General features: G+C 54.0%; 1 long non-coding RNA gene across 13 annotated transcripts in view; it reads right to left on the bottom strand.

The window, feature by feature from the left end:
• The window catches only part of LOC113200265 (uncharacterized), a 48061-nt gene extending 30833 nt beyond the window's left edge, over nucleotides 1-17228 (bottom strand). For 12 of the 13 annotated variants that reach the window (XR_013343510.1, XR_013343509.1, XR_013343511.1 and 9 more), the window contains exons 1-2: nucleotides 16999-17228; nucleotides 16475-16589 (exon numbers count right to left, since the gene is read on the bottom strand). This is a non-coding gene — a long non-coding RNA (uncharacterized LOC113200265). The remainder of the gene's footprint in view (nucleotides 1-16474; nucleotides 16590-16998) is intronic. The other variant, XR_013343516.1, reaches the window with a different exon arrangement.
• Nucleotides 17229-17825: the final 597 nt, after the last annotated feature.

Genomic DNA, 17825 nt, shown 5'->3' with positions numbered 1-17825 from the left:
GAATGGAATATAGAAATAAGTTATGGAGTGTGAGTAATGTAGAAATAGAGTGAGGAGAAAGTAAAATAGAGAACAAAGTGTAGAATTTATTGAATGAAGCATGGAATTTGGAGTAGAGTGAGGAGTAGCATACATGGTATATGGAGAATAGAGAATGAAGTTTAGAATATGGAATGTAAAGAGTATGTCATACTGTATAAAGAAGGATGCATGGAGTCTGAACAATGATGTGTAGAAAATATTTTATGGATTGGAGAATAGAGTGTAGAGTATGGATAATAAACTGTAGAATGAATTATGGGTGTGGAGAATGTAATACAGAAAACAGAGTATGAAGTATCTAGGATGAAGAATGGAATATAGAATATGGAGAGTAAAGTAGAGAATATGAATATACTGATACTTGATAATGGAGAATGGTGTGAGGTGTATGATTATAGAAAATGGAGCATTATGTATGGAGAATTGTGGATGGAGTATGGAGAATGAACAGGAGTACTGCATATGATGAATGGAGTATAGTGTGCAGAGAACAGAGTATGGTATTTAGGGAATGGAAAACAGAATGTGAAGAATGATTTGTGGAGTTTGAAGAACTGAGAATGGAGCATGGTTAATAAAGAATGGTGAATGTTGTACGGAATATGGAGGAAGTAGAATGGAGAGTATAGGAAATGCAATGTGGAAAATGAAATAGGGAATATACCATATGGACTATGGAGAACTGAATATAGACAATTTTAATGAAGTTGGAATATACAGAGTGAACAATGGAGCACAGAGTACACAGAACAGAGAAGCTAAAATAAAAAATGAAGAATTTAGAATGTGGAGATCAGAGTATGAAGACTAGACAATGGAGCATAGAATCTGGAGAAAGGAGTTTGAAGTATAGAGGTGGGTTATGTTGTATAGAAAATGAATAATGGCACAGACAATGGAGTATGCAGTGTGGAAAAGAGATAATGGAGTACAGAATATGGATAAGAGATCACAGAGGATAAAAAATAAAGCATGGTGATTGGAAAATGGAGAATGGTGTATGAAGACTGGAGAGTGGAAAATGTTGTGTGGAGACTGTAGAATAGAGTATGGAAATGGAGAAAGGAGGATGAAGAAGATGGACTACGTTATGGAAAAAGAAATGTAAAATATGGACAATAAAAGATAGATAATGGAGTAACAAATATGGAGACTGGAATATGGAGATGGAGATGAACAACAGATCATAAAGAATGGAGAATAGAATACAGTATAAGAACAATGGAGTAAGGAATATAGAGAATAAATAACAGACCAGGAAATAGTTTCTTCAGAAAGGAGAATGGAAAATTGAGTATAGAGACTGGAACATAGAAAACTTATAGTAGAGCACAGAAAATGAAGTATGGAGAAAGGAGAAAAAATATGGAGAATTAAAGTGATACGATATATGGAGAACAGAGGGTGGGGAATGGGGTATGGAGAATGTAATAATGCACATAGTATGGCATATATCATATGGAGAATAAATAATGGAAAATTAGTATGGAGTGTGGAGAATGAGATGGGGAATGTAGGTGTGAGGATTATGTGTAGAATATGGAGTATGGAGACTAAGGTGTAAAGAATAGAGTATAGAACATGAAGAATGAAATGTGGCAAATGTTGTTTAGAGAATGATTATGCATAATGAAGACTAGAACATGTGTAATGCAGCATGGACTAGAGAATATGGCAAATAAAGAATGGAGTTTGCATTATGGAATTTGTAGTAGAGAAGGGAGTATGTAATAAATTAAATGGAGGCAGGAGATGGAATATGAAGAAAGTATAATGGAGCATGAAAAATGGCATATAGAGCAAGGAGTAAGAAGAATTGAGAATCAAGACTGAAATGTGAAGTTTAGAGAACAGGTTATAGAGAATAGAGAATGTGAGCTACAGAAAATATAGTATAGAGAATATATTATGAAGAATGGAATGTAGATAATAGAAAATGGTGTAGAGAATGGAGTACGGAGAATGAAGAATGATATGGTGAATGAATTATGAAGAATGAGGAATGGAGAATAGGGGATAGCATAAGAAATTTAGAATATGGAGTATAGATAAAAACTTGAGTGGACAATGGAGTCTAATATGGAAAATGGAACATAGAGTATGGCTAATGGCATGTGGAGTATAGATAATAGACTATGGAGAAGGGAGAATGAAAATTAAAGTGTGGAACTTGGAATATGAAGTGGAGGGTAAAGCATGGTATCTTTATTATGAAGAATGGAGTCAGGAAATGGAACATAAAATATGAAGAATGGCATTCAAAATACTGGGTATGGTGAGTGAAGAATGGATAATGGAATACAGAATGTGGACCATGGAAAATGGAGATTGGCATATGGAGAATGAGATAAATATGGATAATGACATGTGTATAACAGATTATGGTACATTAATAATGGGCAATGGTATATGTAGTACAGATCATGGTGTATAAATAATAAAATATGGAGAACAGAATATGAGAATAAGGAATGGGGAATGGTGGAGTAAGGAGAAAGAAGAGTAGAGAATGAAGTATGTGTATAGAGAATGGAGTGTAGTGCCAGTATATGAAGACTGGGGAGAATGGAGAATAGCACAGTGTCTAGAGAATGGAGTGTGCAGCATGGAGGCTGGATTGTGGAGCCTACAACATAAAGTGTAGAGAATGGTAGATGAAGTGTGGAGCATGAAGGACAGAGTGGAGCATTGAGGATGGAGTGTTGGGAAAATAAGACAAAGTAGGAAATGGAGGATGGAATATGGATCGTGGAGGACACAATGTGGATCATGGAGGAAAAAATATTGGGCAAGGAGAATGAAGTGTGGGGTAAGGGAGGATAGAGGGTGGAGGACAAAGGATGGTGTGTTAAGACTAAAGGATGGAACATGAGGCATAGGGGAGGGGAGACTGTAGCATGGAGGATGGAATGTGGGCCGTGGAATATGGCATATGGTTCCTGGAGGATGGAGTGAAGAAAGATGGAGTGTGGAACACAAACAATGGATTGTGGGGCATGGAAGGGGAGTGTGGAGACTGTGGATGGAGTGTGGGGTTTGGATGAAGGTGTAGAACCTGGATATAGGAATGTGGAACATTGAAGATGGATTGTAGAGCATGGAGGACAGAGTGTAGACACTGGAGGATGGATCATGGGGCATTGAGGATGTTGAGAAACTCGGAGGACACAGTGTGGATCATGGAAGACTGAGTGTGGAGCTTAGAGATTGAGTGTAAAGCATGTGGGATGTGGTGTATAGCATTAAGGATGGAGTGTGGATCCTGGAATATGGAGTATAGGGCATGAAGGACAAAGTGTGATTAAAGGGTATAATGTGGAGCATGGAGGATGTAGTATGGAGACTGAAGGTCAGAATGTGGAGCATGGACGACAGAGTGTGGAACCTACAGGAGGAAGTATGGAGCCTGGAAAATGGAGTGTGGAGTCTGGAGGATGGAGTGTGGGGCATGGTGAATGGAGTATGGGCCATGAAAAACGGCTTGTGGAACATGATGAAGAGACTGTGGAGTGGAGCACAGAGGACAGAGTACAGAGACTGTGGATGGAGTGTGGGGCTGGGTTGAAGATGTGGAACCTGGAGGAGTGCAGATGATGGAGGATGTCGTGTGGAGAATGTAGGACGGATTGTTGGGCATGGAGGATGCAGTGCGGATTGCGCAAGTTTAGTGTAGGTCATTAAACACAGAGAGCAGAGCTTGGAAGACTGAGTATGGGGCATGGAGGATGGAGTGGAGAGAATGAAGCGTGGAGCATGGAGGACAGATTGTGGAGCATAGAGAGTGGAGCATGGAGACAGAAGAATGGAGCGTGGGGCATGAAGGAGGGTATAGAAACAGGAGGGTGGAAAGTGGGACATGGAGGACAGAGTGTGGAGCATGGAGTACTGAGTAAGAAGCATGAAGAATGGAGTATGGAACGTGGAGAATGGAGTGTGGAACATGGAGAATGGAGTGCAGAGGATGGAATATGGAATATGGAGATTGAAGGATGTACCATGGAGCACGAAGGAGGCTGTGAAACCTGGAGGACAGAGTACGGAACATAGATGAAGGAATGTGCAGTGTAGGGGATAGCATGAGTCCTTGAGTGTGGGGCATATATGACAGAGTGTGGGGCATGGGGACAAGACTTAGGGAATTGAGCGTGGATCCTGAAGGATGAAACAAGGGGCAAGGAGGACGGTGTGGAATCTGAAAGACAGAAACTGGGACATGGAGAATGGAGGATGGAGTGTGGAGACTGGGAGACTGTGGGGCATGGAGGACATGAGGTGGGGCATGGAGGATGGAGTGTGGAGATTGGGAGACTGTGGGCCATGGAGGACATGAGGTGGGGCATGGAGGATGGAGTGTGGAGACTGGGAGACTGTGGGGCATGGAGGACATGAGGTGGGGCATGGAGGATGGAGTGTGGAGATTGGGAGACTGTGGGCCATGGAGGACATGAGGTGGGGCATGGAGGATGGAGTGTGGAGATTGGGAGACTGTGGGCCATGGAGGACATGAGGTGGGGCATGGAGGATGGAGTGTGGAGATTGGGAGACTGTGGGCCATGGAGGACATGAGGTGGGGCATGGAGGATGGAGTGTGGAGATTGGGAGACTGTGGGCCATGGAGGACATGAGGTGGGGCATGGAGGATGGAGTGTGGAGATTGGGAGACTGTGGCCATGGAGGACATGAGGTGGGGCATGGAGGATGGAGTGTGGAGACTGGGAGACTGTGGCCATGGAGGACATGAGGTGGGGCATGGAGGATGGAGTGTGGAGATTGGGAGACTGTGGGGCATGGAGGACATGAGGTGGGGCATGGAGGATGGAGTGTGGAGATTGGGAGACTGTGGGCCGTGGAGGACATGAGGTGGGGCATGGAGGATGGAGTGTGGAGACTGGGAGACTGTGGGCCATGGAGGACATGAGGTGGGGCATGGAGGATGGAGTGTGGACATTGGGAGACTGTGGGGCATGGAGGACATGAGGTGAGGCATGGAGGATGGAGTGCGGAGATTGGGAGACTGTGGGCCATGGAGGACATGAGGTGGGGCATGGAGGATGGAGTGTGGAGATTGGGAGACTGTGGACCATGGAGGACATGAGGTGGGGCATGGAGGATGGAGTGTGGAGATTGGGAGACTGTGGACCATGGAGGACATGAGGTGGGGCATGGAGGATGGAGTGTGGAGACTGGGTGACTGTGGGCCATGGAGGACATGAGGTGGGGCATGGAGGATGGAGTGTGGAGATTGGGAGACTGTGGGGCATGGAGGACATGAGGTGGGGCATGGAGGATGGAGTGTGGAGATTGGGAGACTGTGGCCATGGAGGACATGAGGTGGGGCATGGAGGATGGAGTGTGGAGACTGGGAGACTGTGGGGCATGGAAGACATGAGGTGGGGCATGGAGGATGGAGTGTGGAGATTGGGAGACTGTGGGCATGGAGGACATGAGGTAAGACATGGAGGATGGAGTGTGGACTGGGAGACTGTGGGCCATGGAGGACATGAGGTGGGGCATGGAGGATGGAGTGTGGAGACTGGGAGACTGTGGGGCATGGAGGACATGAGGTGGGGCATGGAGGATGGAGTGTGGAGACTGGGAGACTGTGGGGCATGGAGGACATGAGGTGGGGCATGGAGGATGGAGTGTGGAGACTGGGAGACTGTGGACCATGGAGGACATCAGGTGGGGCATGGAGGATGGAGTGTGGAGACTGGGAGACTGTGGGCCATGGAGGACATGAGGTGGAGCATGGAGGATGGAGTGTGGAGATTGGGAGACTGTGGACCATGGAGGACATCAGGTGGGGCATGGAGGATGGAGTGTGGAGACTGGGAGACTGTGGGCCATGGAGGACATGAGGTGGGGCATTGAGGATGGAGTGTGGAGACTGGGAGACTGTGGGCCATGGAAGACATGAGGTGGGGCATGGAGGATGGAGTGTGGAGACTGGGAGACTGTGGGCCATGGAGGACATGAGGTGGGGCATGGAAGATGGAGTGTGGAGATTGGGAGACTGTGGGCATGGAGGACATGAGGTGGGGCATGGAGGATGGAGTGTGGAGACTGGGAGACTGTGGGCCATGGAGGACATGAGGTGGGGCATGGAGGATGGAGTGTGGAGATTGGGAGACTGTGGGGCATGGAGGACATGAGGTGAGGCATGGAGGATGGAGTGTGGAGATTGGGAGACTGTGGGGCATGGAGGACATGAGGTGGGGCATGGAGGATGGAGTGTGGAGATTGGGAGACTGTGGGGCATGGAGGACATGAGGTGGGGCATGGAGGATGGTGTGTGGAGACTGGGAGACTTTGGGCCATGGAGGACATGAGGTGGGGCATGGAGGATGGAGTGTGGAGACTTTGAGACTGTGGGTCATGGAGGACATGAGGTGGGGCATGGAGGATGGAGTGTGGAGACTGGGAGACTGTGGGCCATGGAGGACATGAGGTGGGGCATGGAGGATGGAGTGTGGAGACTGGGAGACTGTGGGCCATGGAGGACATGAGGTGGGGCATGGAGGATGGAGTGTGGAGACTGGGAGACTGTGGACCATGGAGGACATGAGGTGGGGCATGGAGGATGGAGTGTGGAGACTGGGAGACTGTGGGGCATGGAGGACATGAGGTGGGGCATGGAGGATGGAGTGTGGAGACTGGGAGACTGTGGGACATGGAGGACATGAGGTGGGGCATGGAGGATGGAGTGTGGAGATTGGGAGACTGTGGACCATGGAGGACATGAGGTGGGGCATGGAGGATGGAGTGTGGAGACTGGGAGACTGTGACCATGGAGGACATTAGGTGGGGCATGGAGGATGGAGTGTGGAGACTGGGAGACTGTGGACCATGGAGGACATGAGGTGGGGCATGGAGGATGGAGTGTGGAGATTGGGAGACTGTGGCGCATGGAGGACATGAGGTGGGGCATGGAGGATGGAGTGTGGAGACTGGGAGACTGTGGGCCATGGAGGACATGAGGTGGGGCATGGAGGATGGATTGTGGAGACTGGGAGACTGTGGGCCATTGAGGACATGAGGTGGGGCATGGAGGATGGAGTGTGGAGACTGGGAGACTGTGGGCCATGGAGGACATGAGGTGGGTCATGGAGGATGGAGTGTGGAGACTGGGAGACTGTGGGCCATGGAGGACATGAGGTGGGGCATGGAGGATGGAGTGTGGAGATTGGGAGACTGTGGGGCATGGAGGACATGAGGTGGGGCATGGAGGATGGAGTGTGGAGATTGGGAGACTGTGGGGCATGGAGGACATGAGGTGGGGCATGGAGGATGGAGTGTGGAGATTGGGAGACTGTGGCCATGGAGGACATGAGGTGGAGCATGGAGGATGGAGTGTGGAGATTGGGAGACTGTGGGGCATGGAGGACATGAGGTGGGGCATGGAGGATGGAGTGTGGAGATTGGGAGACTGTGGGGCATGGAGGACATGAGGTGGGGCATGGAGGATGGAGTGTGGAGATTGGGAGACTGTGGGGCATGGAGGACATGAGGTGGGGCATGGAGGATGGAGTGTGGAGATTGTGAGACTGTGGCCATGGAGGACATGAGGTGGGGCATGGAGGATGGAGTGTGGAGATTGGGAGACTGTGGGGCATGGAGGACATGAGGTGGGGCATGGAGGATGGAGTGTGGAGATTGGGAGACTGTGGGCATAGAGGACATGAGGTCAGACATGGACGATGGCGTGTGGAGACTGGGAGACTGTGGGCCATGGAGGACATGAGGTGGGGCATGGAGGATGGAGTGTGGAGACTGGGAGACTGTGGGGCATGGAGGACATGAGGTGGGGCATGGAGGATGGAGTGTGGAGACTGGGAGACTGTGGACCATGGAGGACATGAGGTGGGGCATGGAGGATGGAGTGTGGAGATTGGGAGACTGTGGGTCATGGAGGACATGAGGTGGGGCATGGAGGATGGAGTGTGGAGACTGGGAGACTGTGGGCCATGGAGGACATGAGGTGGGGCATGGAGGATGGAGTGTGGAGATTGGGAGACTGTGGGCCATGGAGGACATGAGGTGGGGAATGGAGGATGGAGTGTGGAGACTGGGAGACTGTGGACCATGGAGGACATGAGGTGGGGCATGGAGGATGGAGTGTGGAGATTGGGAGACTGTGGACCATGGAGGACATGAGATGTGGCATGGAGGATGGAGTGTGGAGACTGGGAGACTGTGGGGCATGGAGGACATGAGGTGGGGCATGGAGGATGGAGTGTGGAGACTGGGAGACTGTGGACCATGGAGGACATGAGGTGGGGCATGGAGGATGGAGTGTGGAGATTGGGAGACTGTGGACCATGGAGGACATGAGGTGGGGCATGGAGGATGGAGTGTGGAAACTGGGAGACTGTGGGGCATGGAGGACATGAGGTGGGGCATGGAGGATGGAGTGTGGAGACTGGGAGACTGTGGACCATGGAGGACATGAGGTGGGGCATGGAGGATGGAGTGTGGAGACTGGGAGACTGTGGGCCATGGAGGACATGAGGTGGGGCATGGAGGATGGAGTGTGGAGACTGGGAGACTGTGGACCATGGAGGACATGAGGTGGGGCATGGAGGATGGAGTGTGGAGATTGGGAGACTGTGGGCCATGGAGGACATGAGGTGGGGCATGGAGGATGGAGTGTGGAGACTGGGAGACTGTGGGCCATGGAGGACATGAGGTGGGGCATGGAGGATGGAGTGTGGAGACTGGGAGACTGTGGGGCATGGAGGACATGAGGTGGGGCATGGAGGATGGAGTGTGGAGATTGGGAGACTGTGGGCCATGGAGGACATGAGGTGGGGCATGGAGGATGGAGTGTGGAGACTGGGAGACTGTGGACCATGGAGGACATGAGGTGGAGCATGGAGGATGGAGTGTGGAGACTGGCAGACTGTGGACCGTGGAGGACATGAGGTGGGGCATGGAGGATGGAGTGTGGAGACTGGGAGACTGTGGCCATGGAGGACATGAGGTGGGGCATGGAGGATGGAGTGTGGAGACTGGGAGACTGTGGGGCATGGAGGACATGAGGTGGCCATGGAGGAAGGAGTGTGGAGATTGGGAGACTGTGGGGCATGGAGGACATGAGGTGGGGCATGGAGGATGGAGTGTGGAGATTGGGAGACTGTGGGTCATGGAGGACATGAGGTGGGGCATGGAGGATGGAGTGTGGAGATTGGGAGACTGTGGACCATGGAGGACATGAGGTGGGGCATGGAGGATGGAGTGTGGAGATTGGGAGACTGTGGGCCATGGAGGACATGAGGTGGGGCATGGAGGATGTAGTGTGGAGACTGGGAGACTGTCGACCATGGAGGACATGAGGTGGGGCATGGAGGATGGAGTGTGGAGATTGGGAGACTGTGGGGCATGGAGGACATGAGGTGGGGCATGGAGGATGGAGTGTGGAGATTGGGAGACTGTGGACCATGGAGGACATGAGGTGGGGCATGGAGGATGGAGTGTGGAGACTGGGAGACTGTGGCACATGGAGGACATGAGGTGGGGCATGGAGGATGGAGTGTGGAGATTGGGAGACTGTGGACCATGGAGGACATGAGGTGGGGCATGGAGGATGGAGTGTGGAGATTGGGAGACTGTGGGCCATGGAGGACATGAGGTGGGGCATGGAGGATGGAGTGTGGAGACTGGGAGACTGTGGGCCATGGAGGACATGAGGTGGGGCATGGAGGATGGAGTGTGGAGACTGGGAGACTGTGGGGCATGGAGGACATGAGGTGGGGCATGGAGGATGGAGTGTGGAGATTGGGAGACTGTGGGCCATGGATGACATGAGGTGGGGCATGGAGGATGGAGTGTGGAGACTGGGAGACTGTGGACCATGGAGGACATGAGGTGGAGCATGGAGGATGGAGTGTTGAGACTGGCAGACTGTGGACCGTGGAGGACATGAGGTGGGGCATGGAGGATGGAGTGTGGAGACTGGGAGACTGTGGCCATGGAGGACATGAGGTGGGGCATGGAGGATGGAGTGTGGAGACTGGGAGACTGTGGGGCATGGAGGACATGAGGTGGCCATGGAGGAAGGAGTGTGGAGATTGGGAGACTGTGGGGCATGGAGGACATGAGGTGGGGCATGGAGGATGGAGTGTGGAGATTGGGAGACTGTGGGTCATGGAGGACATGAGGTGGGGCATGGAGGATGGAGTGTGGAGATTGGGAGACTGTGGACCATGGAGGACATGAGGTGGGGCATGGAGGATGGAGTGTGGAGATTGGGAGACTGTGGACCATGGAGGACATGAGGTGGGGCATGGAGGATGGAGTGTGGAGACTGGGAGACTGTGGGCCATGGAGGATATGAGGTGGGGCATGGAGGATGGAGTGTGGAGACTGGGAAACTGTGGGGCATCGAGGATATGAGGTGGGGCATGGAGGATGGAGTGTGGAGATTGGGAGACTGTGGGCCATGGAGGACATGAGGTGGGGCATGGAGGATGGAGTGTGGAGACTGGGAGACTGTGGACCATGGAGGACATGAGGTGGGGCATGGAGGATGGAGTGTGGAGATTGCGAGACTGTGGGCCATGGAGGACATGAGGTGGGGCATGGAGGATGGAGTGTGGAGATTGGGAGACTGTGGGCCATGGAGGACATGAGGTGGGGCATGGAGGATGGAGTGTGGAGATTGGGAGACTGTGGACCATGGAGGACATGAGGTGGGGCATGGAGGATGGAGTGTGGAGATTGGGAGACTGTGGCACATGGAGGACATGAGGTGGGGCATGGAGGATGGAGTGTGGAGATTGGGAGACTGTGGACCATGGAGGACATGAGGGAGGATGGAGAGGAAAGGATGAAAGACAGACTTGAAGAGTAGAGCATGAAGTGGAGACTGAAGGACAGAGTGTGGCAAATGTGGGAGGATTGGAAGCTGGACGACAGAGTGTGGAGAATGGGCAATGCCATATGCAATGTTCCGGATCGTGTGAGGCCTGGATTACTGAGTGGGGGCACATAGAACAGAAGGCATAGCCAGGAGAATGGAGTGCGGAAACCAAGACATAGATTGTGGAGCGTGGAGGACAGTGTGAAGAGTGAAGGCTGGAATTTGAGGCCTGGAGGAAGATGTGGAGCCTGGAAGACGGAGTGTGGGACATTGAGGATTGAATGGGTATTATGCAGGACTGACAGTGGAACAAAGAGGATGGACTGTGGAAACTGAAGGACAGAATGTTCAGCCTGGAGGACAGAGTGTGGAGCCTCCAGGAGGGAGTTTGGAGCCTGGAGAATGGAGTGTGGAGCATGAAGAACAGAGGATGGAGACCGAAGGCAGGGATGACAGCGGGTGTGGCGTGCAGGAGGGAGAGTGGAACCTGGAGAATGAAGAGGGAGGAATAAAATAGAGTATGGAGCCTGGAGGATGGACTGTGGAGAGTGATGGTGGAGTGCAGGGCATGGAGAACCTGGAGGTCAGAGAATGAGACATGGATGATGAAGTGTGCAGAATGCAGGGCTAAGTGTGCAGCCTGGAACCTGGAGTTTGGGGAGCCCAGAGGATGAAATGTGGGCCATGGAAGATTGTGGAGCATGGAGGACAGGGTGTGACGACTGTGGGTGGCACATGAGGATGGTGTAGAACCTGGAGGAGGGAGTGGGAGACATTGAAGATGGATTGTGTAGGGTGTGAGTCATGGAGGACAGATTGTTGTGCATGAAGGAAGGAGTGTGAAATAAGAATGGAGCAGAAAGGATGAAAGGTGAAGTGGGGTGCATGGAGGGTGGATTATGGAGCATGGAGGACAGGGTGTGGAGACTGTGGATGGAGCACGGGGCTCGGATGAGGGTGTGGAACCTGGAGGACCAAGTTTGGTACATGGAGAATGGAGTGTGGATCACGGTGGACAGAGTGCAGAACCTGAAGAATGAAGTGGAGAGGGTGAAAGATGGTGTGTGTGGCATGGACGATGGATTATGGAACATGCAGAACAGAGTGTGTGGCCTAGAGGATCAAGTGTGGGACATGGAGTGTGGAGACTGGTGTGGGCCATTGAAGACAGAGGTAGGACATGGAGGACTAAGTGTGGGGTATGGAGGATGGGGTGTGGAACATAGAGAATGGAACGGAGAGGTTGGAAGACAGAGTGTGGAGCATAGAGGATGGAACTGGAGACCGCAGGATCCAGCATGGGCGTGGAGAGTATGGAAACTGGAGGATGGAGGGTGGAGCCTGGAGCATGAATGTGGAGCATGCCGGAATACAGTGTAGAGCCTGGAGGACAGAGTGTGGCACATGGAGAATGGAGTGTAGAGACTGAGGACAGGGTGCAACACATAAAGGATGGAGTATGGAAAATGGGGCATGGAGAGGAGACGTTACCTGAAGGACTGAGTGTGAGGCATTGGGTGTGGAGTGTGGATCATGGAGTACTGAGTAGGGAGCGTGGAGGATGGAGCGTGGGACATGGAGGATGGAGTGGCTGTCATGCAGGGCTGACTGTGAGAGAAGAGGATGGGGTGTGGAGGATGGAGCATGAGGCATGCAGGAGGGTGCAGAACCTGGAGGATACAGTGCACTGTCTGGAGGACGGTGTTGAGCCTGGAAAATGCAGTGTGGAGAATGAAGGATGGAGTCTGGGGGGTGGAGGATGGAGGTGAATCAGGGAAGACTGAGCGGGGAGCTTGGAGAAGGGCGTGTAGGGGCTAGGGTATGAATTGTGGGGCATGGAAAACAAAGCATGAGACTAAGTGTGAGGCTAAAGGTGTCATGTGGAGCACGGAGACGCAATGTGAAGACTGAAGGGCAGAATGTGGAGCATGGAGGACAGAGCGTGGAGGACAGGAGGAATTTGGAGCCTGGAGGATGGAGTGTGGGGCACGAAGAATGATGGAGAGCCTGGAGATCAGAAAGTGGGGTATGGAGGATGGAGGACGGAGCCTGGGAAATGGAGGGTTGAGACTGAAGGATGGAGTCTGGGGCATGGAGGACAGAGTGTGGAGAGTGTGCAGGAGCGCAGGGCTTTGGTGAAACCTGGAGGGCAGGGTTTGGGACATGAAAGATGAAGGATGGAGCATGGAGGGCACGTGGAGAACCAGGAGAAAGTGGAAAGGATAAAGGACCATGTGGGGAGCATGGACGACGGTTTGTGGAACCCAGAGAGCAGAGTGTGGAGACTGTGGTCAGGCCTGGGCCATGGAGGACCGTGTGGAACCTGGAGGATGGGGTGTGGGACCTGGAAGATGGAGGGTGACGCCTCGAGGACAGGGTGTGTGGCAGGGAGGATGGAGTGTGACATTCGGAAGACAGCAGGTGCTTATGGAGGACAGTGTGAGGCCTATCCTCCCAGAGTTGGGGGCACATGGGCCAGGAGGCCAAGCCAGGGGAATGGAGTGTGCAGCATGGAGGACAGAGTGTGGAGCCTCCAGGAGGGAATTTAGAGTCTGGAGCCTGGAGGATGGAGTGTGGAGCTTCCAGGAGGGAGTTTGGAGCCTGGAGCCTGGAAGATGGAGTGTGGTTCACAAAGAATGGAGTGTGAAGCTGCCACCGGAGTGTGGGGGATGGAAGGCAGAGTGTGGAGCACGCAGGGGAGGGCGAGCCTGGAGAATGAAATGTGGCACCTGCGGGACAGAGAGTTGAGCATGGAGGAGGGAGTGAGGACAAAGGTCTGAATGTGACCCCTGGAGTAGGAGAGTGGGGCCTGGGAATAGAGGGTGCACTGGGAGAAGGGAGTGTGAAGAGGGAAGGACGGAATCTGGGGCATGGAGGAAGGTGTGGAACCTGGCGGTTAGAGAATGGGACGTGACGGATGGAGCGTCATCATGGAGGTCTGAGTGTGCAGCCTGGAGTCCGGTGTGTAGGACACGGAGCATGGAGGGTGGAACCTGGAGAATGAAGTGGAGGGAGGGAAGAGGGAGTGTAAAGCACTAGCAGTGGACTGTGGAGCATTGAGGACAGTGTGGCGACTGTTAATGGGGCATGGAGGGTGTGTGTGGAGTCTGGCAGATGAGTGTGAGGCATTCAGGACTACAACGTGGGGCCTGGAGCCCGGGGTGGCGGCACACACCTGTAATCCCAGCAGCTCGGGAGGCTGAGACAGGAGGATTGCAAGTTCAAAGCCAGCCTCAGCAATGGCGAGGCCCTAAGCAACTCAGTGAGACCCTGTCTCTAATAAAATATAAAATAGGGCTGGGGATGTGGCTCAGTGGTTGAGTGTCCCTGAGTTCAATCTCTGGTACCCCACCCCCCAAAATGGAAAAACAATGTGTGGCATGGAGGACAGTGTGGGGCATGGAGGGAGGAGTGTGAGGCATGGAGGAGGTCTGTTCCCAGAGGACTGAGTGTGGGACACTGAACATGGAGTGTGGAACATGGAGCATAGAGCCTGAAACCTGGAGAATGGAGTGTGGTGCATGGAAGATGGAGCATGGCATCCGAGGATGGAATCTGGGGCACGCAGAAGGTGTGGAGCCTGGAGGAGAGAGTGTGGGACGCTGAGGATGAAGCGTGGGCTGAGGAGGACCGAGTGTGGAGCATGAGGGACAGAGTGGTGGGACCTGGAGAAAGGGTGGAGAGGATGAAAGATGAATCGCAAAGCCTGGAGCACGGAAGATGGAGTGCGGAGGCTGAAGGATGGAGCATGGAGCACGTGAGGAACCTGGGGAAAGAGTGTGGACGTGGAGGATGAAATGTGCAGTGTGGAGGGTGCAGGCAGATCATGGAGGAAATGTCTTGGGATATGAGGAGGGGGTGTGGGTCTGAAGACAGAGTGTGGTGTGCGAAGATGGAGGGTGGAGTATGGAGGTCAGAATGAGGAGGCTGAAGACGAACTGGGGCATGGAGGATGTGAGAAACCTGGAGGCCAGAGCATGGGTCATGGAAGACTGAGTGTGGAGCATGGGGGGCAAAGTGGGGCAAAGAGGACGGAGTGTGGAGCCTGCAGGACGGAGTTTAGAGACTGAAGACTGGAATGTGGAGCATGGAGGAGATTGTTGAGCCTCCAGGATGGAGTGTGGAGCAGGAGGGAAGAGTGTGGAGTGGTGAGGATGGAAGACAGAACGTGGAGCAGGCAGGATGTGTTCTGAGATGATCAAAAAGAATTTAGGGCCTGAAGGATGTACCAGGAGGCCTGGAGGAGGGGTGGGACCTGGAGGGTGGAGCTTTGAGCCTGGAAATGCAGTGGAGACTGAAGGAAGGAGCAGGAGGCCTGGAGGACGGTGAGAAACCTGGAGGCCAGAGTGTGGATCGTGGAGGATGGAGTATGCAGCCCGGAGGGTGCAGGGTGGAGCCTAGAGATTGAGTGGGGGTGTGTGGCACTAAGGATAGAGTGTGGAGCCTGGAGGGTGGAGGGTGGGGCATGGAGGACAGAGAGTGGAGCATGGAAAACGGAGGATGCGGCTGGAAGTCAGCGTGTGGAACCTAAAGAAAGAGGGTGGACGTAGAGGATGAGGGTGAAGCCTGGAGGCCAGAGTGGAGCCTGGAATGTGGAGTGTGGAGCCTGGAAATGGAGTGTGGAGCCTGGAGAATCAGGCATGTGGCATGGAGAGGGTGTGGATCTGAATGACAGGTGTGGGACTTTGAGGATGTCGTGTGGTTGGAGGGCTGAGTGTGGAGCATGGACAACAAGTGTGGAATCTGGAGAGTGGAGTGGAGAGAATGGAGGATGGCGTATGGAGAGTGATGGATGGAGTGTGGACATGAAGGGTGGAGTGTGGGCCTGGGGTGGAGTGTAGACCATGGAGGTTGGAGTATAGACCATGGAGGTGGAGTGTAGACCATGGTGGATGGAGTGTAGACCATGGAGGTGGAGTGTAGACCATGGTGGATGGAGTGTAGACCATGGAGGTGGAGTGTAGACCATGGTGGATGGAGTGTAGACCATGGAGGTGGAGTGTAGACCATGGAGGTGGAGTGTAGACCATGGTGGATGGAGTGTAGACCATGGAGATGGAGTGTAGACCATGGAGGTTGAAGTGTAGAACATGGAGGTTGGAGTGTAGACCATGGAGGTTGAAGTGTAGAACATGGAGGTTGGAGTGTAGACCATGGAGATGGAGTGTAGACCATGAAGGAGGAGTGTGGGCCTGGAGTGAAGTGTAGACTATGGCGGATGGAGTGTAGACCATGGCAGATGGAGTGTAGACCATGGCGGATGGAGGGTAGACCATGGGGGTGGAGTGTAGACCATGGGGGTGGGGTGTGGGGGTGGAGGTGGAGGCTGGGGCCTTCAGAGCGAGGACACTGCAGTATGCTCTGTGTGATTTGGAGTGTGGTCAGGGGAGTGGGGTGTGAGTGTGGCCGTGTCCCCCTGTGTCCTGCCCTGCACTAGCCACCTCTCCTGCGGTTTGAGGACCACCCCCTGTCAGGCCCTGGGTTGTGCTGGGTGCCCTGGGGACACATGCAGTGCAGACAGTGCTCAGGGGCAGTGGCAGGAGCCTGGCCACGTGTTGCTGGGGACTCACTTACCCCTCGGGCCAGGCTCTGTGCTGGGTGGCATCTGAGGTCTCCTGGGCTCTCACAGCTTCCACCTCATGGCTATGCACTCACTGTGTGTCACACGCTGTGCCAAGGACTGGTGCATCTGTGGGCCGTGATGAGGGAAGTCTCAGTTTCCCCCTTGTTCAGGGGCCACACCTGCCACCTCTCAGGGGTGACGGGCAACTCAGGGACGTCCCCAGAGAATGGCCCATGCATGCCCAAGAGTGCCCAGGAAGCAGCAGGCCAGGGGCGGGGAGGCCAAGAATCTGGGCCTCAACCTGGTGGCCTTGGTGGAAACTGCATGCATCCAGGGGCCTCCAGGCTGCCCTTGCCCAGAGGGGCCCCCAGAGAAGCCTGGGATTGACATGATGCCACAGGTGGCCTCCCAAGAGGACCTTCCAGATGACCCCGTGTCCCAGCCTTCTCCCAAGATGGCCTCTCTGGAGCCCCGGGCCCCACCACTCCTGCCTCACCGCCCCCTCTGGGCCTCGCCCCACCGGCCTCACCCTCACCTTGGGTCTCTAGCTGGCCCCCAGAGCCTCGGGCCTTTTCCACAGCCAAATCCTGCCAGAGGAGGATGCGGATCTGAGGGAGCCTGCGTTGGCTAGCAGAGGACCCTCACTGGCCCTCCTTCAGGGCACTGACATACCCAGGCCTGCGGGTCTCCCCACCCAGCCCACAGACACGCAGGGCCAGGCCCCAGGCCCAGGCCCCAGGAGCTAAGCCGGCCAGGAAATCCACCCAGGCCTGCCGGTGCCCCGCCCCTCGCTGCCCACCCCGCCGGGGCCCGCTGGGCTGACTGACAGTGGCAGGTGGTGGCTGCCCTGCCGCTTCCCCCACCACAGCCCAGTGAGGGGCTCAGAGTGCCCCCCCAGCTGCTCCCGCCACTGCAGCAGGGTCTCCCGTGAGCCATGTCCCCCAGACAAAGGTGAAGGCCACCGAGAGGGCCTTGCACAAGCCCAGGCAAAGGTCAGAGGCAAACAAACCCAACAGGGCGGCTTCGATCCTCTTCCACGAAAAGGGCCCCGTCCCAGCCCCAGCCCCATGGCCAGCAGGGAAGCCTGCCAAGTCTGCTCACTGGGCCTCTGCCGGCCCCTCCTGTCCACCCTCCAGGCCCAGTCCTGGCCCTCGGCCCCTCCCCACAGGAAACCCCCGAGATGAGGCCTGGACCCCGCAGTCCTACTGCCCACTCTGGGCTGTGCTGACCGATCCACTCAGAGAAAAGCCCCCGCCCAGGCTGAGGACCCCAGGAGCCTCACCTGTCGGGGACACTCTCCTGCCGCCCGTGCAGTGCTGAGATCCTAGGACCGTACCTCCTGGCAGGCCAAGAGCCGGAGCA

The sequence above is a fragment of the Urocitellus parryii genome, chromosome 4 (assembly GCF_045843805.1).
Source record: "Urocitellus parryii isolate mUroPar1 chromosome 4, mUroPar1.hap1, whole genome shotgun sequence".
Taxonomy (NCBI): domain Eukaryota; kingdom Metazoa; phylum Chordata; class Mammalia; order Rodentia; family Sciuridae; genus Urocitellus; species Urocitellus parryii.
The sequence above is the reverse complement of the archived record's forward strand: the minus strand, read 5'-3'. Positions and strand labels throughout refer to the sequence as shown.